This window comes from Lepus europaeus, chromosome 15 (genome assembly GCF_033115175.1).
Source record: "Lepus europaeus isolate LE1 chromosome 15, mLepTim1.pri, whole genome shotgun sequence".
Taxonomy (NCBI): Eukaryota; Metazoa; Chordata; class Mammalia; order Lagomorpha; family Leporidae; genus Lepus; species Lepus europaeus.
Genome location: NC_084841.1, coordinates 79,648,158 through 79,674,955, shown reverse-complemented (window position 1 = coordinate 79,674,955; position 26,798 = coordinate 79,648,158). Strand labels below are relative to the sequence as shown.

Genomic DNA, 26,798 nt, shown 5'->3' with positions numbered 1-26,798 from the left:
TCTTCCCCTCTGCACCTTACCACACCGTCCAAGCCACCGTAATCTGCTGCCTAGGCTACTGCAACAGCTTCCTGGGTGGTCAGCTGGCACCACTCTTGCTCTCCTGCCAATCCACGTTCTCTGTCAAACAGGGACTGGCACTCCCCAGCTCAAGTGGCCCATGGCACTTGGAACAAAGCTGAAACCTGGACTCCAGTTATCCACGCCCTTGCCTACATCCTTGAGGTGACCTGGCCTTCCTCCTATTCAGTAAACAGGAACACTCTTTTTGGGTAGGCCTAGAACAAAGAAGCAGTTTGTGAGTCCTCGAGTCTGATGTAAATTCAGGAGCCTTTCCCGAGGGCAAAGGAAATAGGCTCACAGTATTCAGGACCACACATCATTCCTGGTATTTCTACTAAAAATGCCAAAGTATCATTAAGTCTAGGAGAAAAGCAGCAGATTAGTTAAAGACCTACAAAATATACAGGGACAGTGAAGAGCACGATTTCATTCTTTACATGTTGTATTTAGTTTTGCCTAACGAGTAACGGGAGATTACTAACATAATGTTTCTTGTACATTTCTGTACTTGGAAATGTCTAGACAGGGACTGACTCAAGAATTGCAGTTATTCTGTTACGTACAAAAACGCACTGGTGAGTGTCCACTTAACAGTGCCAGGTTACTTCCATAGGCAATTTTACTGTTTAAAATAATTCTGTTTTTGTTCTTACTTGGGCTTGACTGAAAGTGCTTCTGCTAGAAGGGGAAAATGATCTTAGAATAGGTTAGTTTGGCTCCTCACAGGAGGTTCCGAACAGCACTGTTCCAGGACTTCCATTGTGATACACAAAATGCTGACCCTGACTACATGCTAGCAATGATGAATTGTTTCCCTCATTAATATGGCAAGCAACATAAACCCTTAAACAACACATTTTGCATAGATTTTATCTGACAGAGCACTGATAATTTCACACCTTCCAGGAACTTGAAGAAACCAAATTAGTCTGAGAAAATAAACTGTTATATATGTCATAAGTATTATATCAATTGTTACTCAGTAAAAATGGCAAATAATGATTTTATTGTCAGTTTTGTAATGAATTAAAAAGTTTAGGATGCAAAGAAGCAGAACAGAAACTTCAGCATTAAATTTTTTTGGTATGTGGAGTCAAGTATAAAGATGAAAATCTTAGTTAAAAAGTAATCTTGGATGATGAACTGAACTAATGTAGAATTTCAATGTTATTTGAGAATTTGTTCTAAGTGGTAAATAAGAGCTGGGACTTATGTTCTTAAAAAATCTTTATGTATGATCAAAACCAGTCCCAACACTTGATTAACAAAAAGTAGGATTTGCAACTCTAATAAGAAACTGAAAATGCTATCAGTTTTTATGTTATTAAAAATGAAACAAAATTTGACTTATAGAAAGAAATTTTGGATCTGTAGTACTTGTTTCTTTCCAGAAATTTTGAGATGACTTCTCAAATTTTCAAACAAGATCTTGTACTGAAAAAGAGGTTCAGAAAAATACCATGTTAATATACTGAGACCTTTTCATTTTTATACCACATGGTTGGTCACTGATATAAATGATCATTTAGACTCAAATTTTTTATGTTAAATTTTTTATTGGGGCCAGTGCTGTGGCACAGCAGGTTAAGTCACTGTCAGCAGCTCCAACATTCCATATGGGCATTGGTTGGAGTCCGGATGCTCCACTTCTGATCCAGCTCCCTGCTAATGCGCCTGGGAAAGCAGCAGAAGATGGCCCATCTCCTTGGGCCCCTGCACCCACATGGGAAATGTGGAAGAAGCTCCTGGCTTCAGCCCCAGCAGTGGCAGCCATTTGAGGAGTGAGCCAGTGCATGGAAGATCTGTCTCTCTCGCTTGCTCTTGCTTGCTTGCTTTCTCTCTGTCTCTCTATAATTCTGACTTATAAATAAATCTTAAAAAATTATTTTCATTTTATTTGAAAGGAGAAGTGGGGGGAGCAGAGAGAGAAAGAGAGAAATATCAATCTTCCATGTCTTGGTTTATTCCCCAAATGTACAACAGCCAGGGCTAGACCAGGCTGAAGCCAGGAACCTGGAACTCAATTAGGGGCTCCTACGTGGATGGCAGGGATACAAATCCTTGTGCCATCATCTACTGCCTCCCATGGTGCAGGAAACTGAGTCAGAATCCGCTTCTGAGTGGTGTGGCTGGGATTTTGAACCAGACACTCCAACATGGGATGCAGGTGTCCTACGCAGTGACTTAACCATAGCACCAAACATCTGCCCCTAGAGTTAAGCTTTAAATGAGAGGGGAGTGTACTTGGCCTACAGATAAGGATGCCTACATCCCAAATCACAGAACTTGGGTTCTATCCCCAGCTATCTACTGAATCTTGCTTCCTGTCAATGTAAATCTTGGGGGATTTGCAGTGATGGTTCAAGTAATTGGGTTCCTGTCACCTACAAGGGAAACCTGGAATGAGTTTCTGGCTCCCAGCTTAAGCCCTGGCCCAGCCCTGGTCACTGCAGGCATTTGGGAAGCAAATCAGTATATGGGGGCAATCTCTCTCTCTCTCTCTTTCTCTCTGATAAATAAAAATAATTTTTAAAACTTTCAATGGGAAGATAAAAAAGAAAAGGATAAAACTAGAAGACAATATGAGGAAAAACAGAAATGTTACAGATGTACTAACGTCTATTCACCTCAATGGAAAGAGCAAGTTAGTGTGTAGGTATGATAGTACCTATTGGCTAAGGGGATGGTAAGTTTGAGGAGCAGCATGTCAGTCCAATTAAGAGGAATTTATTGTACCATTACCTTCCATAGGTGGGTCTAAATCATGTTGAGAATTATCTCCAAATCTTAAGAAAATATTTTGTTGCTGTATCATGATCAACCATCATTCTCCTACATAACACAACATACATACATATGAACATCAAACAATTCCAAGGTTCTTCCTAGATCTGGCTAGGGCATGACAACATTCGATGTGTTTTTACATGATGAGACTGAGAACCATACCAATGAAAGGGTTAACCACATTTTGGCAGGAGTCTCCAGAAAGTAGTGACAGAAATGTTGCTGCATGCACCACTGATATTCTAGTGCATAAAAAGCATTTCTTGAGATAATGAGGAAAAGAAGAAAAAACAATTAAGGATGATGGGCAAAGAAGACTTAAAGAAATACTAACCACAAAATACAGACCAGAACTAAACTGTAATTAAGTTGGAAGAAAAGAGAATTTAAGAACTCCATATTTACACTAAAACCATTATTTACAAGTCTTATCTGGAATTAGTTATTATTAATCTTTAAATAATTTAGAAAATTATAAAAAGGCATAATCTGATTTGATTCTTTTAACCCTATCCCCAGAAGTTTCACATTTGACCATGAAGTTATCCTTGGCCTCTCATTACCACCTGGTCTGTTTGTAATTTTAGTCATTGAGGAAACCAAACCAAAGCAAGTCAAGTCAAACCAACCCAAAATTCACCTTGTTCACTAACAGCAATGTACATAAAAGAGTTTTCTCTAGGTAATGAAATGCAACAGATTTCTTCAGTGTATCACTTGGAAAAGGAAAGGTTTTTTGAAATTAATAGAATATCTTTCATTTTCTTCTCGTTCCATTAAGCTTTCCTACTTTACAATCTGGATTTTATATATAGCTAGTAGAATCTACATTTCAAGTGTGAGGGAATTTTAAATGAAATAATTTAAAACGGAATGTTTTTAAGCAGCACTGCTCACTGACACTGATGATTTTGTTTTGGGATACAAAATATAAAACCATTTCCTCAAGATATTTTGTGTTCAGCATAAAATATTTAAAATGTCTCATTTCCAAGAGATCTGGTGGGAGTTCGTGACAGATGTGTTATTTCTTTCTTTCTTTTTTTAAAAACAGCATTATTGTGTCTAATTAGCACTGATGATTTACCCATGGCAGCCTGAACTTCTTGAGAGGAAAGTAGACCAACTTCTTTGGAGAAAAGAACAAACTGGAATACGATGGGAGGAAGCTTTTTTTTTTTTTTCTTTAAATATATTTTGCAGCGAATGCTCACAAATAGCCCACAGAGAACTCATTTATTTATGCATCACCATATGATCAATCCAATTGCCTTTAGTCTCAAATAGAGAAAGCCTCAGTACAAGGCATTCTCCAGGTGTGAGTATAGGTTTGTCATTATTTCCTATTTATAGACTCTGTCTAGTAAAAGAAGACAAATTACTGTAAGTGGGGGTAAATGTGATTAAATGAGTCCTCTGAAGATAAGAGGGTACATGGACAAGGGTCATTAACACAAGTGACCTCTCTTTGTCCAGATCATAATTTTGTTTAGTGGATTTGAAAACACTGCTAAGCAAGAGTGATTTCTACTACACACACCCAAAGAGAAATGTATCCCTTAGGATTCTCACAAACATTTTCATGTCTTTGCAGGATTTCAAAAACACACCGATAGTGCTAAAATATTCCCAGAATACACCAAGAGCAACACTGGAGAAATCGTTTGTCCTAAAGAGTCTAATCAGAAAGACTCAAGAGACAGTTAAAATCAGACCAGACATAAGGCCTAGAATGTAAGTTAGTAGATACCAGGATCATCTGAATCAAATCAAAAGTCTAAATTTATAAAGTTTCAATTAAAACATCTAGACTCTTTCTTTCACCTGATTGTAGCCCCATATGGCAAGGTCAGCCCTTTCAGTGGACAAGCAGCTCAGTCGCCTCCAGTGTAGCTGTTATCTTCCTCAACAAGGGGAGACATTCGGCACAGCCTAAAGCTGGGGCATGAACCCTGGCTAAGCTTAAGACATTTATCTGACAGCATCAGCTGACACTCCACAAACACGTTTGCTCTCCATGACCTCAGAGCATTCGTGATTAATCAAAAATGTATCTTGGATCTTGAGAACAAGCTACAACCAGGCACACACAGAAAAGAATATGCTCTTGATCTCGCTTATCGACTCAAGAGGTATATTGAATTTAGAAATAGCAAATAGAATAAAATGATCAATATGTTTTCACTTGTCCATGGAAGAGCAAACTTTATCCCTCAAGCAAAAGACATTGATCATGTAAATGTTTCAGAACTGCTTTCAAAGTAAAGAATGCAAAACGCACATGGTTTCTTGGGACTTGGGAAGGCGGCCTGCCAAAGAGGAGTTTTTGCTTTAACTTAAAGAAAAGAAAAAGAAGTGCTTACAGTGTTATGTTTGTAGAGTATTGTACTTTTAAAAAACTACGTGTTCAACTTAAAACCTGTTTTGGTAACGTGTTGCCAAATGTTCTTAATAAAACCTTATAAAGGAAACTTTAAAACTTAATGAAGGAAATTATTTGTGTGGAGAGAACTCCCTGCCTTAATTTAAATGAGACACAGTTATAACATATCCCCTATGCACTGTTTACAATTTATACTTTATAATTTATGTCTCTTGATTCAAACTCACTCTTTTCTGCAGTCATCTGCTAAGTAATAAGATTAGCATGTGGATATTGTAATATTCTGCTCCCCAACACAGTATAATTTAGTATATATTTTATTTTTGTTTGTACTTTTCACTTTTTAATAACAATGCTGAACTCTAATGAAAGCAATGAGCAACAGAAGTCATACGCCCCACCCTTGATAATAAGAAAATGCTTATTATTTTTTAAAATTGTCTACAATTGAATTTATTAAATCCCATTCTTGCCTGATTACCCACTTGGTTAGGCTGCAGTTGTTCACGATCCTACGGCAGGATCGTTCCACTACAGAAAAACTCCATGTTCTGGTCCCTGTTGGCATGGCAAACAAACTTTCATAGCGTGTGCTCGCTCTATAAAATGGTGGTACTAATTAGAAGATATAAACTCATGCTGAGACATGATATGAATTGGCTTTATGTATCTACTAAAGTCACAGCAGTACTAGATTTATACTGTTGTTGCTTTAAACTAACTCTAAACAGAAAATTCAACCTCTAAATATGTATGATAAGAAAGCAAAAGTGATTGAGCTGAGAAAACAAAACCTCAGCCCCTCATTTTTTGGTTTCACTGCTAAAATGCTTCCTGTGCACTTCGAGGTTGCCCACCATTTTCTCCCATATGTTTACCTAACTTAAATTCTTCAAACATGAATTGCAAGTACCAGATAGCACAGCTGTATGTTTTGACATCCATGGTGAAAATGAGCAGAAAATCTAACTGTTCCATATCAAGAAGTATTTTTACTAGTGCTAATGTGCCTTAAATACCTTGTTCCACAGATGAGTGGCCTGGCACCTGCTGCATGAGAAATAGCCAATTACTGTTCAGTGTCTCTAATTTTCTGATTCAATTAGCATGCTTCAGAGCTTTCCAGTTTAATTGCAAACTACTTCACAGTTAGCTCTCTGATTAATCATTGCCCATCTGCAAGCCATCGGAAAACTTAGTGGAACAAATTTGTGTACTTTGGAATGCTGGGAGCTTAGCAAATCAAACTTGTTTTGGTATATAGAGCTTTAATTTTGTTTGCCCTTTTCAGTTGCACTTGTAAGAAGCTCTGTACTGATTAAACAGGAAGCCTGGACAATAATATGCTACATTATGCATATAATTACTGTAAATACAACCGAGATTGTAGAAACATCGTTTAAGGTTAGGCACTAACACGAATGGAGAAGGGGGTCAAGAAAACACATTTGGAATCAATTTCTTCCCATTATGACCAAATACAAGTATCGAGGGGGAAAAAAAGCTGTGTGACACCCAGTGATGTCACTGCAGCACCTGGTCCCCTGAAGGCATTTTAAATTCTGGCTTTTCATGGAGTCATAAAATCTTTCTTGTTATTTAATTAGTAGAGTACTAAGTTTTATAAGCTTTGTTTACAAAACATATATTAGGGATTTTAAAGCAAACCAGCACCACATTGTTTATGCTTCATTTTCCAAGCTTTCTTGCTGGTCCACTGAACATCTGAATGATAATGTCAGAAAACTGAAGTGTTTCAGCGGAGCTTTGGCTAGGTTTTAGATTATATCTTAACTGATGATTGTGATTTCCTCACTTATGAACAATGAAACCTGAAGTGCATATTTTGTTCGCTCCCCTGAACAAACCCCGTGGAGGGCATTCCTCACTGTAGGAGGACAGAGGCTCTGCAAACTACTCCAAAGCCGTTTCCAATTCTCAAGGTTTCTGGTCCACACCTAACAGAATTTGGATTTGGCCAACGTAATTCCTGAATGCTTCTAAACAGATTTACTGTGTGAGAGTTTTTATGTCTCAGAGGAAACTTGAAGCTCAGGGAGAGCAGGGGCTGTGTCTAGCTCGCTGCTGTTTCACTGGTGCCTAAAGGAGGGCCTGCACGTTTTTGGTGGTGAACAAAAATTTGTTGGATGAAGGAAATGAAAATGGTGTGGGCTCTCAATTTTCCAGGTCATGTCACTGTGCCAAGCTGGACACTGTGCTTTCCTTCTGCAGCCTCAACAGGATGCAGTCATGTTATCTCATAAAGATATTGACAAGTATCATCCTCCTATAAATATCTGGCTGAAGGAAAGAAGGGTGCTGTGCTAATTATGATGACCCATTACAATCGGCTGCTAACAGACGTGAGAAAGAGGATCTCCTCATCTTTTATGAAGAGCCTTAACATATTACAGAAATGTACAAAAGTTGATAGCTAAAACCTGATAGCTCTAAAAATAGTGTTCAAGTTGGAAAAATGATTTTTGAAAACTGTCTGACACTTAAAGTTTTTTCTTTGAAAGCCAGAGATATTCAGGGTTGTGGGACTTTCTGACTCTGTTAAGAGAAGACACATATGAGACCACGATTCCCGAGCTTTCTAAAAGCTCCTTTTCTGTCTCCCTCTGTTGTGGGCTGACTTCAAGCTTCTCTGAACTTTGTAGGCAGCCAATGTCAGAAGCGCCGAGAAGGCAGAATGTGATGCTAGAAGCTGAGGCGAGTGGGCAGGCCTGCTGCCACACTCTGCTGCCTGGAGCAGGCCAGGAGCTGGAGTCCCTGTGAAGATCAAATTACAAAATAATCAAGCTCTGTGGCCAGGCGGGCACGAGAGGCTACTGTGAGGTCAGGAGATAAATCAGGGCCAAGCCTGGGCAACACTGGGCAGTCAAAAATAACATTTTTGTACCACCCTTACAGCATGGTTCTCTGTGGAAAATAGACTGTGAAATGATGTTCAGTTTTTTTCATTCAGGAAAGGGCAAATGGCTCTCCCTGCACAAATTCCCACCCGCTCGAGCCTTATGTTTGGAGATAAGCAATTAAACTCCACACATCAAAGAAAAACAATGGGCTGTCCAAAATGGAAAGTAGCCAAGGTGAGGCCAAACTGGGCCTTGGTCCCTGTCCTGGGGTTCTCATTCCTACCTCTACCTCCTACCCACTGTGTAGCCGAATGTCTCCATGTATCAGAGGGAATCAAAACCACAACTGAGTGGCTAATGAGGGAAAATGACTGCAAAGCACACTGAAAATGCCTAAAGCACCCAAATGTGTTTCGAGAGGGGGGTGCACATCTTGGGCCAAAGGAGCCACTTCCAGAAATAATCCCATTATGCAGACAGACAGCATACTCTTTGGGAAGCTGGCTCGCTCCTGTAGGATGTCACCACACACCAGATAATACTACTGATTCTACAGAGAGCTGTTCACTTTATATAAAGTTCCTGAGAAGTGTAGCATGATAGAATTACAGAATTCAGTTAGCCTTGCATTAGGAGAGAAATACAGAAGTCAAGGTAGAGATCTCTGAGAGCAACTACAGGGCTCCCAAGGAAGTATGATTTGGCAAACTTTTGTGGGGGGCAGAAATATATGAAAGATGACAAGCAAATAAACAAACAGGAAAAAAGCCAAGATGCGGTACAACCCAGACTTGTTGGTAATGACAGTCCCAGGCATAGCCGTAGATCAATGGACATCATTTGGAGATGCCACCAACAGGGGCTTCAAAGAAACCCTCTGAGGTGGTCGGATGTGGACTGAGGGCTACAGGGAGGTTTTTCACTTGTTCTCTGAGACAGAGGAATTATTACCAGTAATCTTGTCAATCAGTATTGCTTTCCTTAGACACGAACACCATTTGCATCCCATAAATTCAAACACTGCTTTTAACTCTTAAAAGGTGAAATATAAGTGACTATAAAGTTCATAGGAATTAAAAAAAAAAAAAAAAGAAAAGAAAGGCATCAAGTAGTTGCTTCCTTTAGATAGGGAATCTTACAAGAGATATGAAATTCAACATCTACTGTACTTTAAGCCTATATCTTATTGATAATTTAAAATTATAATTAGTGTTCTTGGGACCGAATGCTACATAGAAAACTAAATATGCACATATGTATGAGATGTGAGATGCTGCTGCAGGAGAGAAATACCCTATTTTTAAAGCAAAAAAAAAAAATCCTAGTGAAGTCTATCCTTTCATTTATATGTCTCATGTAAATTACACATAATTTAAAATCTTCAACACATTGAAAATGGCCAGGTCTCATGGCACTTCTTTATTATCCTCTGTTTTCACTCAGTCATGGCACTGGGGACTTTCTAGAAATATTTAGGAATTAAAAAGTATATAATTTAAATTGAATCAATGAATGACCACTAGAAAAAATATTTTTATTTATGTAATCTGGTTAAAAAATATATGATTTTTCTACTCTAAAGGCATTTTCTTATGCAGTAACACCACAAAAATAGCTTAAGTTTAAAATAGTGGATTTCCCATATGGTTAGTCCACAGCAAGATAAAGTTGTAAATGAGGGGACTATGTGAAGAAAACATAAAAAAGCCTTAAGGGCACATGCAAAAAATGTGATATTGAATGATTTACATACGCAATTTTATTTCCCAAAATTCAAAGAGAAAAACTTAATATGTCGTAATCTAAACTATATTTCATATCAAGTATTCCTGATTTTGTACTTAACTCTAAGATACATAACTCAATTTAGAGCACAATGTGGGAGAGGAGTTAGTAAGAATCTAACCTTTTGCATTTCTTGACTTTTTTGGGCTTGTGGTAATGTTGTATTTATAGAGATTCCACACTTTCAAATTTAAGTCTTGAAATGTCAGAAAAATCCCAAAGCTGAGAGCTCACAGAAGGTGATTTTTAACAGTCCTTAAAAGTAAAGACTTTATGATCTTCTGACAACTGGAGCTCTTGCATTTTAAGATTTAAAATTTTTGATCCTAATATTATATATGCATATATATTGGTACATTTTAAAAGATCCAATCACCTTTGATAGGCCCTGAAAAGTGAAAAAAATACAAAAACAGAAAAAGTTGTGAAGTCCAGGAATATTATAGAAGTACAAATATAAAGAAGCAGATACTTAAGACTGTGTTTCTAACTGTGGTCCTTCACAACATATTTCCAATGTAACAGAAATCACAATATCTGCTTAATTTTCACTATTTATTTTAATGAAAAATGGAGCTCTCCCAATATTTTGGAGTTGGAGCTTGGATGAGGAAACAGACTGAGAGCATTAGTGACACAGTGCCAGTGAGTTTTATAGCTACACCTAGAATACACCAAGTGTCCAGTCTTCAGGTTTGTTTACCGTGCCGTTCAATTTTACCCATACATAATGTCTGCATTTCATTTATGTTCAATATTTTCTGCTCTCATCTGTGTGACCACAGGTAACTCAAAAACTCTTCAGTTTTCTCATTATTTTCAATAAATATTTTTCTGCCATTTATTATGTGTCAGGAATAGAGATTACAGACAGTAAGATATGGGCTAATCCCATTCCTGGGTATTTTATGGTCTAGTGAGGGAGAGATGATTGGTGAACAAATGTCACTAAGGGCATTACTAGCCCAGGAAAGTCTCAAAGACAAGGGTGACTTTCAGTTTCTAGTTACCAGCATGAAAGATAGGGTCTGGATTAAAGGACATTTCAGTTCCTTTCTTAAAAAAGAGAATTTCATATTTGCCTCTACTCTTACCATTTCTTAGTTAGACTTATAAATAAGTTGGTAACTGATAAATCCAGAATTTCTGGGGCTTCAGTGGAACTTGGCAGGTTGGCGATTAGATATGTACTCAACAAAGCCTTTTGTATGCAAATAAATTTGTGAAATTATCAATTTCTTTGGTATCAGTATTTAATGTATTAATGTACATTGTAATTCAATGAGAAAGATTTAATATACAGTGTTTTTTTTTTTAAATCAAGAAAATAATCCCCCAAAGAAGAGATGTTATTACTGTCTCTACATTATCAGAAAATTATATTCCAAGTGGTATAGTTTGGGGAACACTACCCCCCCGACTCCTGTACTATTCTCTAAGCTACTCTTCACCAACCCATCCTACACATGCATGGTTACATAATCATTCTAACATGTGGCATTCATCAGACCTCCCAGTGCAAAAACCTCCAGGGACTCTTTGTGGCCTACAAAACACAGTTCAATCTCTTTAGATCCTGTAGATGTGGCTTTTAAGTTTAACTTTTTCATCCACAATTCCCTTAAACAAACTCCAGCCAAAATGCCACTAAGTTACCATGCTCTGTCTGCCTTGGACCCTACTGCTTTTCTTTGCCAGGCCAAAGACAGCGCATAGAACTACATTCGGGTCTCCCATATGTGTGGCAGGGGCCAAAGCTGCTGCTGCTTTCCCAGGGACAGTAGCGGGAAACTGGATTACAAGTGGAACAGCTGGGCTCCAACTGGAGCAGCGGTTTAACTTGCTATGCCACAACACTGGCCCCTCAACTTTGATTTCTGACATATCCTAATTGTTGATATAATCAAAATACTGGTAAAGCAGTGAAACTACCCTTTGATTTCTTTTTTAATCTAAATACTCTTACATGGCTTCAGCTAATTACCCATGAAAGACTAGATAGTCTGTATTCAAAATGAGATCCCTAACCCAATGAAGAAATTTTAAACTACAAGGAAGGTGATTTGATAACAAACATTTTAAAAGGTCACCTGTTGGAATTAATAAATTAGTTAGACAAAACTGTAAAGTAGTTCACAGTTTGTCTCTTAATTTTATTGCACAGTATAACTTTTTCAAAAACATTATTCACATCCATTAGATCTTTCCCACTGAGAAAAACTGTTCAATGCGTAGTCGTATTTGTCATTGCCACATTAATCCTGAATTTTGGATAAAATCTAACTTCAGATAATACAAGGCCTCAGTGGCTTGGTAACTGATAAAAAGTCTTGTTTTCATATGCAGAATTTCACCTTCTAATAACTGAAAGAAACAGCTTTTGAATAAATTTTGGTTAGGCTAAAAGGTTTTTCTTTTTCCATTTTCAAGTAAGATATTAGCTTAGATGAAAATGAAATTTTTAGATGTAAAAATAGCAGCACTCTTTCTGAATATGCAGTATTTTTAATCATATTATATTATGTTTAATAGTTTATCAATGTTTGTGAATGTTAGTAATTACTTCACCATGTCTGGTTCTTGTGTGAATGTACGTATACTTCTTCCTTTTAAAAAAGTCCTGGTTGGAGGCTCTGAAAGGTATGAGCCATGATAGCAATGCCCCTGTCAATCCTTTTATCACTATAATCTAGGAGTTAGGACCTGTGCCTGGCATACAGCAGACACTCAATAAATGTTTGTTAAATAAATGAATTACTAGAATGTATGCCCTATGAAGAAAATGAGCATATTTGATGGTTTGTTAGTTAGGCATTTGGTCTTTGGGGTCAGATTTGCAGTGTGTGAATTCTGGGTGCGTGACTTCTTACTCATGAGCCTTCTCTAGCTGTATTTCCTCAGTTGCAAAATGGAATAGAAGAATCTGCCTCAGTTACTAATCCACATAAATGCCTGGCACACAGGGAGCACTCACTGCACGTTAGCTGCTTTCATCATCAACATTATCATTATCTTCTTCATTTGCCTGTTCACCACTTACTTCCTGTTGTAAGCGCATAGCATTTGCTCAATAAAAATTCATTAAGTGAAGACATTAATCAGTGATGTACAGCTGTTCCTGCATACACAAATATGTATCACTACCTCTGTACACCTTTGGCCAAGATTCAAACAGCAATTAAAACAAACAAGCCAGGATTCCAAGTTGGTGTGACTTTTCTGAATTGTCCTTATTTGAATCTGCTTTTTAGAAATCTAGTCACACAGTTCCTTGTGGAATAAATGTGCTATTTATTTCCTTTTTGAATTTCTGGTACTGTTTCAAACACAGATTTGTATCATTTATACTAAAAAATATTATGGTGGGCAATTAAGTCACAAGGTAAAAATCAAAGACAAATTACATAGATGAAAGAATGGTCAAATGTTAGCATTCTCACAATGTTGAACTACGTTTTTTTTTTTTTTAACTTTTATTTAATGAATATAAATTTCCAGTATTCAGCTTATGGATTACAATGGCTTCCCATTCCCATAATTTCCCTCCCACCCGCAACCCTCCCCTCTCCCGCTCCCTCTCCCCTTCCATTCACATTAAGATTCATTTTCAATTCTCTTTATATACAGAAGATCAATTTAGTATACATTAAGTAAAGATTTCAACAGTTTGCACCCACATAGAAACACAAAGTGAAACATACTGTTTGAGTACTAGTTATAGCATTAAATCAAAATGTACAGTACATTAAGGACAGAGATCCCACATCAGGGGCAAGCACACAGTGGCTCCTGTTGTTGACCCAACAAATTGACACTCTAGTTTATGGCACCAGTAACCACCCTAGGCTGTCGTCATGAGTTGCCAAGGCTATGGAAGCCTTCCAAGTTCCCCGACTCTGATCATATTTAGACAAGGTCATAAAAGACAGGGTGAGGATAGTAACCAATGATCCTAAGAGTGGCATTTACCAGGTCTGAACAATTATACAGCATTAAGTGGGGAAGAGGACCATCAGTACACACAGGTTGGGAGTAGAGCCATTGGTGGTAGAGTAGAGGTTATGATTACAAAGGAATGAGGCCCAAGTGCACTAGACAGGGCCTAGAACAAAGGACAGAGTCATTATTAGAGGAGCTAAGAAAGGTGCTGTCTAAGCTACAAGTAATTTTTCTGATTGAGAGGCAAATAGAACCTGATAGAAGGGGCTTGATAATAATCTGGTGGGCTTTAGGCCTTGTAAGTTAAGAGGCCCAGACCTATCTATCTCTTCACATGGGGTATATCCTAACAAACCAGTTTGTGGCCGGCGCCGTGGCTTAACAGGCTAATCCTCCGCCTTGCGGCGCCGGCACACCTGGTTCTAGTCCCGGTTGGGGCGCCGGATTCTATCCCGGTTGCCCCTCTTCCAGGCCAGCTCTCTGCTATGGCCCGGGAAGGCAGTGGAGGATGGCCCAAGTGCTTGGGCCCTGCACCCGCGTGGGAGACCAGGAGAAGCACCTAGCTCCTGGCTTTGGATCAGCACGATGCGCCGGCTGCAGCGGCCATTAGAGGGTGAACCAACGGCAAAAAGGAAGACCTTTCTCTCTGTCTCTCTCTCTCTCTCTCTCACTATCCACTCTGCCTATCAAAAAAAAAAAAAAAAAAACCCACAAAAACCGTTTGGCAGCTTATATACTTCTTGTAATATTGCGACACATTATCAGTGTCCCAGGAGGACTGTTACTTCTACACTTTGTTTTGAAATGCTAAGTTCTCTTTTCAGCTTTTAAAAAGAAATTCATTATTTTATTTTATTTATTTGAAAGGCAGAGATAAAGATAGAAGGAGAAAAGAAAGAGATATATCTTCCATTCACTGGCTCACTCCTCAAAAGGCCACAATAGCCGGGACTAGGCCAGGCCAAAGCCAGGAGCCAGGAGCTTCTTCTAGGTCTCCCACGTGGGTGGCAGGGGCCCAAGCACTTGGGCCATCTTCTGCTGCCCTCCCATGCTCATTAGCAGGGAGCTGGATTGGAAAAGGAGCAGCCAGGATTGGAACTGGTGCCCATATGAGATGCTGGCATAGCAGGCGGCAGCTTCACATTCTGTGCCACAGTGCTGGCCCCTAAAAATGTTTATTTATTTGTTTTTCATCTACTTGAAAAACATAGAGAGAGGAGAACAAGCAAGCTGGTTCACTTCCCAAATGCCCTCATCAGTCAGGGCTGGGCCAGGCTGAAGCCTGGAGCCTGAAAACTCCATCAGGCCTCTGCTCATGTGGGTGGCAGGGGCCATGCACTTCAGCCATCATCTGCAACCTCCCAGGAGGAACTAGCAGCAGGAAGCTGGATTGGAAGTGGTGTAGCTAGGACCTGAACGAGCACCATGATATGAGATGCGGATCCTCAGCAGCTGCTTAATCCGCTGTGACAATGCTTGCTCCTCCTATTACACTTCCTAACTTAAAACTGCAGCTGACCTTCTGTAACAACTTACGAGTTACATTGCTCGGGCCAGTGCTGTGGCATAGTGGGTAAAGCCACTACCTATGGTGCCAGCATCCCATATGGGCGCCAGTTCGAGTCTTGGCTGCTCCTCTTCCTATCCAGCTCTCTGCTGTGGCCTGGGAAAGCAGTGGAAGATGACCCAAGTCCTTGGGCCCCTGCACCCCTGTGGGAGACCTGGAGGAAGCTCCTGGCTCCTGGCTTCGGATCGGCGCAGCTCCAGCCATTGCGGCCAAATGGGGAGTGAACCAGCGAATGAAGACCTCTCGCTCTGCCTCTCCTTCTCTCTCTGTGTAACTCTGACTTTCAAATAAATAAATAAATCTTAAAAAAAGTTACATTTCTGTGAATATCCTCATTGTGAGTGGACAAGAAAAGTGTCAGGTCATGAGGCTTTGAAATATTTATTTTGTCATTGACTTATAAATCATTTTAGAACTTAGATTTGTGATATTTCTCATCAGAAGTGTTTTATATTAAATAAACTAACAGGTTTTCCACTTTACCTTGAACTTTCCTTAGAAAAGATGTTATGAGATTATAGAGTAGCCTTGTTATACTTAAGGCTTATATTAGACTTTTAAATTTATAAAATAAATATAAACGTTAGCAGCGAAAGTCAAGCCACTGTGGCAAAATAAACCAAAAGAGTCCTACATGAAGGATCCCTGTGAGTGAGACCCCAGAGGGAAGAAGTGGCCATCAAAGAAGGATGCACTTTTCTCTGAAGGGAGGAAAGAACTTCACTTTGTTTATGGCCCTGTCTAAACATGGATGGAGGTCATGGACACAAAAGGCTTCCATAGCCTTGGCAGCTCATGACAAGATCACTGATGTCATACATAAGAGTTAATTGTTAAATTAACAACAGGAATCACTGTGCACTTACTTCCCATTCAGGACCTCTGTCCTCAATGAGTTGTACTATGAGAATTAACTGCAAAACTTTTTCTCAAACAGTTCTTTACACTTTGTGTTTTTGTGTGTGTTGGTGCACATTGTTGAAATCTTTACTTAGTATAGAGTTGGTCTTCTATATATAAAGATAATTAAAAATGAATCTTAATGAAGAATGGGATTGGAGAGGGAGGAGGGGGTGGGATGGGAGTGGGGTGGGAGGATGGGTATGGTGGGGAGAACCACTATATTCCTAAAATTATACTTATGAAATCTATATTCATTAAATAAAAGGTTTCTTAAAAAGATAGAAGCAGAGTTTAGGTTTTTCTTTTTCTTTTTTTTTTAAGACAAGATAAATCATTATTTTAACTAAATGAGGAAAAGAAGGAAAAAGGGGACTCAAAAATTAATCTTAAATTCCGCCATTAACTTATGTATATTCTTGGTACAATTATTTTCTGTCTCCCCTGCATTTTCATCTTGGAAAAGAACACTCTGAAAGCTGACTGCCTAGGTCAGTGATTCCTAAATGTCAGCATGCTCACTTCAGAATAGCTGGAAAGTGCTGATGATAAGTTCAGATTCCTGGGTCTCACACAGGATTCACTGCTTCTGATCTCATGCGGTTTGTCAAGGTGAAAGACCACTCACCAGAATTTGCTCTTTTGTCTAAAATTCACTTTCCTTCTAGTTTCTTATGTCTTGTACTTCTTTCTACTTTTCCAGAACTTGAGAACAGGATCCCAATTGCTTCTCAGATGCATTCCCAGCCCTTTTGTGGATTCCAGAAACAACTTCTGCCTGAAGCTGTCTGCTCCTTTTTATCCTAGAACAAGGTTGCTCAAATTCCAGACTTTAAGCTTAAAAGGAATACTAAACAAATACCGATCTCAAAACATATACTGGGACAGGCATTTGACACAGTGGTTAAAGACGCCACCTAAGGTGTCTGCATTCCATTATCAGAGTGCCTGGGTTTGAGTCTTGACTCTGCCCCCAATCTGCTTCCTGCTAATGTACACCCTGGGAGGCAGCAGGTACTGGGTCCCTGCTCACCACATAGGAGACCCAGAATGAGTTCCCAGCTCTTAGCTTTGGCCTGGTCCAGGCCCTGCTATTGTGGACATTGGGGAGTGAACCAGCAGATTGGAGCTCTCTGTCTCTGCTGTGTCTATCTCTTTTTCTTTCAAATAAATAAAATAAGTTTAAAAACCTGTATTTAAATCATGTTCCTCTAATAACATCATACTGCTATAATGTATTGAGGACTATTGTGTTAGGCATGAGCTAAGCATTTTACATATATTACTAGCTGCTTCCACATAAAATAAAATGCCAAACATGAGTTTTTCCAGAAGCAATTGAGGTGGTGGTTGTTTGATTCTGACTCTGTAATTTCTAATGGTGAAAGACGACCCAGAAGTTGAAACGATGCTTCTCTCCACCCAGCTAAATCCTGGAGACTTCGACCATCATGTGGGCAATCCAGCCAATGGTCTGACCTCTGCATGGCTTCATCTCCCATGACCCTTCTTTCCATTCCACCTTGACCATCCATCCTTGATGTTTTCTGGACACAGCAGCATTCTGCTGAAACACTAAGCTTTGACATTCCCCCAACCTGACCACAGCCTCTGATATTTTCAAATTTCTCAATAAAATAATACTCCCTTCTTAACTTAAAAAAAAAAAAAATTCTCTGGGGGACAGATGCGTGGTGCAATGGTGAAAATGCTGCCCGGGATGCATGCATCCCATATCAGAGTGCCTGGGTTCCAGTCCTGACTCCCATTCCCTGGGAGGCAGCAGGTAATGGTTCAAGTACTTAGGTTTCTGCCACCCCCATGGGAGACCTGGATAGCATTCTGGGTTCCTGGCTTCAGCCTGATCCAGCCCAGCTCTGGCTGTTGTGGGCATTCGGGGAGTGAATCAGTGGATGGATAATCTCTGACTCTGGCTCTCTGACTTTCAGAGAAAATGAAAATAAATAATAAAATTTTAAAAACTCTTGCAATAGTTTCAGTACATTTATTTATTTTTTGACAGGCAGAGTGGACAGTGAGAGAGAGAGAGAGACAGAGAGAAAGGTCTTCCTTTGCCGTTGGTTCACCCTCCAATGGCTGCCGCGGCCAGCGCTCTGCGGCCGACAAACCGCGCTGATCCGAAGCCAGGAGCCAGGTGCTTCTCCTGGTCTCCCATGCGGGTGCAGGGCCCAAGCACTTGGGCCATCCTCCAGTGCACTCCTGGGCCACAGCGGAGAGCTGGCCTGGAAGAAGGGCAACCGGGACAGAATCCGGCACCTCAACTTGAACTAGAACCTGGTGTGCCGGCGCCGCTAGGCGGAGGATTAGCCTGTTGAGCCACAGCACCGGCCCACTTTCAGTACACTTAACGTTTCCTTTCTCTCTATTAGCTCTTTTCTGTTTGCACTTCCCTATCAAACTGCTTAGAGCCCATGCATGGTCCAGTATTCCACTGTACTCTCCTAATCTGCCATGCTACACTGTCTAGGCATTTGCCTTGAAAACCCAGTGTTGGGTGAGCCCAGCTGACTGGCTTCTTTCTGCTAATAGACTGCTGCTATATAAACATCTTATCATTATCCAAAACCCAGGTCACAATGTTGCTCAGTCATTGAATTCTAAAATCATTGTATTCTATAATCTATTTTTATATTTGGAATAAAACAACAAAGAGAAAATCAAGTTATAGAATAATATGCACATGTGCATATAATATTACTTATGTTGAGTATGTGTTTATAATACATATAGAAATCTGGAAGTTTTTGTACACTGCTGACAAAAACAGGTTATTCCTCAGGGGTGGTATGACTGGGAAATTTAATTTCTTTTCATTGAGTTTTTCAGAGAATGATTATTTTTTAATAAAAAAATACAGATATTTTCATTTGCAAAACTGTCTATCTTTCATTCTCCCATTTTTAACTGCAATCTCTTCTTCTTGAGCATATGAACTGTTCTCCTACTTCAGAACAAAATCCAAATTCATCAGAAGAGAATCCTTTCACTTTTCACCACTAAGCTGGAAGAGCTGCCAGCACTAAACTTGTCCTTCTCTCAAAAGGCAATTTGTCCCCCAAAATGAGCACTGGATCTAATCCTGCCTTTCTTTCAAAGGCATCTCCATCCTATAACCCAATTCTCCTTTGAGTCTTCATATTCTCATTCACTGTTTGCAGCCATTCAAGTCTCTTTGATTTAACAAGTAATTCAAAACCTCCTATGAGTCTTCTTTTTCTTCTAGTTGTAAAATCTCTCCTTTTCCCCCATAGCCATTTTGTTTTCTTCCTTTTAATTGTACATATAAGTATTTATGGGGTACAATGTGATGTTTTGATATATCTACATTGTGGAATGATTAAATGAGGCTAATTAATATATCCATTACTCTACATACTGATCAATTTTTAGTAGTGAAAACATTAAAATTTACTCTGGGAGCAGGAGTTTGGCACAGAGGTTAAGGTGCTGGGTGGGGTGCCTGAACACCAAACTGGAGTGACTAGGTTTGAGTCCTGGTTTACTCTCAATTCCACCTTCCTGCTACACACACCCTGGGAGGCAGCAAGTGGTGGCTTCAGTAGCTGGGCCCCCAGCAACTGTGTGGGAAACCTGGATTGAGTTCCAGGCTCCTAGCTTTGGCTTGACCCAACCCTGTTGTTGAAACCATTTGGGGAGTGACCCAGCAGATGAAAGAACTTTCTGTCTTTCAGAAAAAAAAAAAAAAAAGGAATTAATAAAAATGAATACAAAAACAAAAACAAAACCAAGTCCACTCTCTGGGGGCAGACACTTGGCTTAGTGATTAAGACATTGGTTGGGATGCCTGTAGTCCAAACTGGAGTGCCTGGATTTGAGTCCTGGTTCCACTTCTGAATCCAGCTTCATTTTAATGCATGCTCCAGGAGGTAGCAGGTGATGGTTCAAGTAGTTGTGCCCTTGCCACCCATGTGAGAAATCCACATTGAGTTCCTGGCTCCTGGCTTCAACATGGTTCAGTCTCAGCTATTGCAGGCATTTGGGGAGGTCTCTATCTCTCTCAGATAAATAAAAAATTAAAAACAATAAAGTAAAATATACACTCATGGTGACTTTCAAGAATATAGTATATTATTATTCTTCAGCGTTTATTTTCAATTGGCCAATAATAATGTATTTATGAGGTAAAATGTGATGTATACACAGTATATATTATGGAATGATCAAATCAGGGTAATAAGCATATTCATAGCCTCAAACATTCGCCATTTTTTTGTGGGGAGATCATTTAAAGTTCTTTCTCTATTTTGAAATATACAATGTATCATCATTAACTGTAGTTGTCTTTCTGTGCAATAGAACACCAGAACTAATTCCGTGTGTCTAATGCTTATGTCCTTACCGACCAACGTCTCTCCCAGCCTCTGGTAACCCCCATTCTGCTCTTTCCTTCAATGAATTTAACATTTTTAATACAGAGGTTTTTTTGTTTGTTTGTTTTGGTTTTGGTTTTTTTTTTGACAGGCAGAGTGGATAGTGAGAGAGAGAGAGACAAAGAGAAAGGTCTTCCTTTTTGCCGCTGGTTCACCCTCCAATGGCTGCTGCGGCTGGCGCATCGCGCTGATCCGAAGCCAGGAGCCAGGTGCTTCTCCTGGTCTCCAATGCGGGTGCAGGGCCCAAGAACTTGGGCCGTCCTCCACTGCCTTCCCGGGCCACAGCAGAGAGCTGGCCTGGAAGAGGGGCAACCGGGATAGAATCCGGCACCCCAACTGGGACTAGAACCTGGTGTGCCGGCGCCACAAGGCGGAGGATTAGCCTGTTGAGCCACGGCGCCGGCCCAGAGGTTTTTTTTTTTTTAAAGATTTATTTATTTTGGTTGAAATGCAGAGTTACACAGAGGCAGAGAGAGACAGAGAGTTAGTCTTCCATCCTCTGGTTCACTACCCAAATGGCTGCAACATCTGGAGCTGAGTGGATCCAGAGCCAGGAGCTTCTTCCAGGTCTCCCACATGGGTGCAGGGGCCCAAGGACTTGGGTCATCTTCCACTGCTTTCCTAGGCCATAGCAGAGAGCTAGATTGGAAGTGGAGCAGCCGGGATTCAAACAGGTGCCCATATGGCATGCCGGCATTGCAGGCAGCAGTTTTACCCACTACGCCACAGCACCGGCCCCTGAATTCAACTTTTTAAGATTCCACAGAAGGTGCCTACCAGCTCCTGGTTTTCCTCCCAGGTTACTTTCTATACTTGCTTTGCTGTGGCCTGCTCTACTGGCTGGTGTCTAAAGTTCGAATGCCCCTAAGTCTCCTCTCTCTTGCTTGGATATTTCTCTCTGATCATACCATAGAGTTCCACAGTTCTAAGTGCCATCTATTGACATGTCTATCCTAAAGTTATATATTTAGCACTGACATTTTTCCTCAACTCCAGATTTACATCCAGCGGCCTTCTAGGTGTCTTGACACAGATATCTAAGACACTTCCAATTTAGCAGGTGAATACAGGTATCCTACTGTTCTTTCTATGCCTGGTTTATTTCTCTGAATATAATGTCTTCCAAGTCTATCTATGTTGCTGCAGATGACAGGATTTCCTTCTTTATTGTGGCTGAACAGAATTCCATGTGTTTACTTACCACATTTTCTTTACCCATTCTTCTGTTAATGAACACTTAGGATGATTCCATATTTTGGCTATTGTGAACAGTGCTGCAGTGAACATGGGCTTGTAAATATCTCTTCAAAATACTGACTTTACATCCTTTGGAAATGTATCCAGGGGACTGGTGCTGTGGCATAGTGGGCTAAGCCTCTGCCTGCAGTGCCGCATCCCATATGGGCATCTGTTTGAAGCTTGGCTGCTCCACTTCTAATCATTCTGTCTGCTACGGCCTGGGAAAGAGTGGAAGATGGCCCAAATACTTGGGCCCCTGCACCTGCGTGGGAGACCCAGAAGAAGCTCCTGGCTCCTGGCTTCAGATTGGCCCAGCTCTGGCCGGGGAGTGAGCCAGCAGATGGAAGACTTTCTCTCTCTCTCTCTCTCTCTCTGCCCTCTCTGCCTCTTTGTAACTCTGCTTTTCAAATAAATAAATAAATTTTTAAAAAAGAAAAAGCTAATGGAACAAGAAATAAGACGATTTTAAAAAAATAAAGGTTTGGTAATCCTAGAAGAGGGCAAGTTTAATTGGAATCCTCAAATAAGTGAAAAAGAATATAAAGTTTTCATGCAAGGAATTCAATCACAAATCTCAAGTTCTATGCTTTCTTCTCCAGCAACCTCTCCAGTGCCCAGTGGAGAGGGTAGAGGAGAGGAAGAAAGAGAAACAGAGATGTTGACAGAGAGCTCCCATCCACTGGTTTGCTCCCCAAATGCCTTTAAATGCTAGGAGTAGGCTGGGCTGAAGTAGGAGCTGGGAATTCAATTCAGGTCTCCCACATCGGTGGTGGACATCAAATCACTTGAGCCATCATTACTGTCTCCCAGGGTCTGTGTTAGCAGGAAGCTGGAGCCAGGTGTCGAACACAGGTACTCTGATATGAGATAGAGGTGTCATAACTGGTCACATCATCACCCCAGTGAACAGGGGCTGAAAGACACAGCAGCATCTTGACTGGGCATGCACCATGCACAAAATCCTTCCTGACTCTCCATTCAAACTTTCCTAATTTGTGTGTCCTGTTCTTTCAGAGATTCTACAACAAACAAAAAACAAGATGCTCCCCACCCCGGCAAAAAAAAAAAAAAAATAAAATAAAATACCCTGTCCTATTTGAAAAAGAAACTTCAGCTGACTCTCATGGCCAAGTGACATGGATCGTAGGTCTGTGTGGCCCTTAGCCTGCACCCACTTTCTTCTTGTTCACGCTTATCACCAGTTTTTAGGCTTTACTACCTTTTGCAGGGACTATAACCTTCAGCCTTCCCTTCCAATATGTTTTACTCACAGATGCCAGATCATTTCTTTTTTTCCTGAAGTATAGGCTCAGATAGTTTGCTTCCTTCCTTAAAAACTTTTTAATCATGGGGCCGGCACTGTGGTGCAGCGGGTGAACGCCCTGGCTTGAAGTGCTGGCATCCCATATGGGCGCTGGTTCTAGTCCTGGCTGCTCTCTGCTATTGCCTGGGAAAGCAGTGGAAGATGACCCAAGTCCTTGCACCCCTGCAGCCATGTGGGAGACCCGGAGGAAGCTCCTGATCGGCTTCGGATTGGCGCAGCTCCGGCCTTTGTCGCCAACAGGGAAGTGAACCATCGAATGGAAGACCTCTCTCTCTCTGCCTCTCCTCTCTGTGTAACTCTGACTTTCAAATAAAAATAAATAAATCTTTAAAAAAAAACCAAAAACTTTTTAATCTTTGGATGTAAAAATAAAATACAAATTCCTTAGCCTATATATGGGATCTCAAAAAGTTCATGAAAAAATAGAATTACAAGATAAATGTATTCTGGTGCAAAAAATGTTTCAAATCACACATGGGTTTTTCATAATATGCATTTTCCATGAGCCCTTTGAAGACCCCCTGTATTCTCTGTCATCTCATTCACACTTGTTTTTCTCTTTTCCAGTCATACCCATGATGTGTCTGTCAAACTCCTTTCTGTTATTATATATGTCCATGTCACACATTCTATACTTTTAAGCCCTTGGTCATGTTGACAGCACTAGTTAAAATATTCATATTCCCTTCTACGAATCTTTAAACACTACCACTCTTTTCATGCTTAGGCTAATGGCCCTACTCTCCCTAGTTCCTGAATGCCTTGTGGGATCTGATGATTAGAATCATTCTTTCTTACTTATACCAATAGCTCCCATGTGATCCTTATGCCTATCTACTTGAATTATTTTACTCTCGCATGGATAAAGATGTTATTGATCCAATACATTACTCACCCTATATAATGATTACACTCTACTATTAGCCATAGAGAAACTAATATGGGGAATGCAGTGGTGAGAGAAAGGAGGGTTTTTTTTGTTTTTTTTTTTTTTGTAGGAAAAAATGAATAAAAAATGCTTCAAGGTTCGTCATGCACATTACCTTTTTGGTTAAAAACACAAGTTTAGACAAGAAACTAGAGAAGTCTAGTCACCTGCTATGCTGAGCAAAAGGATAGTCCATCCCTCTGTTTTCACTTGTGTCTACTTTTCATTTTTCTTCATATCTGTCTTCCTCTCAAATATTTTATCATAGGATAGTTCCATCTCTTCCCAACCAATAACTACTACTTTTGTCATTTCTTTGCTTTTCCCCTCAGGTTTTTTTTTTTTTTTTTTTTTTTTTTCCCCCTCAGGTTTTTATACTTTCTGTGTCTCTCCCTTTAGGAACACTTGGGAGTTACCTGTTACACTGTACAGGATCTGCCTTTCTTGACCCACCCCACTCAGTAACCAATCATTTATCTTCCTGAAATATTTTGTTTAAACTTTCCTTCTTAATATAAACTTACTTTATTTATTTGTTTTTTACCTCATTACTTAAACAGCTGCACAACCCTACAAACAGAATGGCAAACTAAATTTCACTTCAGGTCTGACCCTGACCTGAGCTTTTATATTTTTTCATTGTTCCTCGTACAACTCCTCTTTACCTCCTATATAATTTTCTTTTTCATTTTTGTATTTGTGTGACTCTTCATAATTAATTCAAACAATTATCCACTGAAATGAAGTTAATCTTAATGAAAAAAATTTAACACACATAATGCGGGGAATTAATTTATAAATTACATTGTTTCTTCCTACTTCGAACCCAACATTTTCCCAGCTGATACTAGTACAGTGCAGCATTTTACGCTGTAACATAGAAGAAAATAAAAATTTTATTGAAATAAAAACTGCTACTAAGCTGACAGAATGAAACATATTTTAATATAGATGTTTTAATTATTCTTAATTAAAACCTTGCAGAGATCCTGCATTAATGCTCTATGGAAAGTTCATATCCACATATTTAAAGAAATAGTCGCTTTAGAATTTAACCTTAAAATCAATGCCTCTAACATTAGGATACTATATAATTTAAAAAATGCAATCTCAGACATATATTATTGTATCAAACAATTTACAATGGACGCCTCAAAACAACCCTTGGGAGAATATTCTGGTAATAGTTGTTTTCAGAGAGTAGGCGTTTGGCCTAGCAGTTGAAGACACCATTTAGGATGCTTGAGTCTTCTATCAGAGCATCTGGGGTGAATTCCCAGCCCTGGTTCCTGATTTCAGCTTCCAGCTACTGCAGACTCTGGGAGGCAGAGGTGATGGCTCAAAAAAGAGTTGCCGTCATCCCTGTGGGTGAACAGGGTTGAATTCCTGGCTTCTGCCTTGTGCACATTGGGCACTGAGGGCATCTGAGGAGTGAATCAGCAAATGGGAGTTCTCTGTCTGCCTTCTCTCGCTCTTTGTATTTCTCTGCCTCTCAAATTTTAAAAAGGAACGATTTTCAGAATATGGAGGCTGGGTTAAAGAGCTCAAGGAAGTTGAAGTTTATACCTTTAGCATAGTAAAAAAATTATGTATGATCACTCTCAAGATGAGCCCAAATTTTCTTGTTTCTAACTTTTTGTTGATTATCCTTGAATAGTAATTTTGCTTCCAGTTCCTTCCCAACTGGCATTCTCAGTGCATTAAATTTTTTAATTAATTCAACAGATATCATAAAAGTAGCTGCCTGCCCAGTGCCAGGCTTTGTTCCAGGTGCTAGAGAAACAACCATGCGCAACACTGACAGAGCTGATGTTCCAGTGTGGCGCAGGCAAGGTCAACAGCAAATCAATACAACAAATAACTGAAACCTACAGAGGGGGAAGACTGTCCAGATGCTACAGGAAGATGAAACAGAACAGAGAGCAGACAGGACAGAGATGCAGTTTTCAAGGAGGGAGTCAGGAGAGGGCTCACTGAGGAGGGAGCGTCCGTATAAAGACTTGAAGGGAAGGATGGGTAAGGCTGAGGACGTGAAAGGTTGGCACATTCTGGGCAGAGGCCAGTACAAGGATGCTGAGAGAAGCCATTCACCACATGCCGGTCTCTGCCAACACCAGGAAGTAACAGGAAACAAAATTTACAGATAGATATTCCAGTACTTGTGAGAGTTCATCTATGATATTGTTAGACATTCATCTGGCATTCACGTATGCACTGAGTATACAGAAGGCACTAGGCCCTGAAACAATGATAAAATAGTCATGGTTTTTGTCCTTATGAAGCTAACAGACAATGCAGGTGGGAGCCACGTGTAAATAGACAGAGGACAGTAACGTACAGTAATGTACAGTAGGGTAGGGCTGGTGCAGGGTGCCACGGGGGCAGGAGATGGGGAGAGCTCTCCCAGAATGCAGAGGATTTAAGAGAGTTACTAAACATTAAAGTCTTTTATTCCTCTTCCCAACAGCATAGATGCCAGAACAGATTGTATACAGAAACAAGTAATAAATGCTGCACATGTATTTAAGCCTCACAACATCCTATGAGATAAGCTCTGCTATTATTTTCAGTTGGCTATTGAAGGAATGGAAGCAGAGAGAGGTTAGGCAA

At 40.0% G+C, this 26,798-nt stretch overlaps 1 protein-coding gene across 2 annotated transcripts in view; it reads right to left on the bottom strand.

Annotated features, from left to right (window-relative positions):
* ARB2A (ARB2 cotranscriptional regulator A) overlaps positions 1–26,798 on the bottom strand; it is a 483,367-nt gene that overhangs the window by 45,992 nt on the left and 410,577 nt on the right. The window lies entirely within an intron of this gene.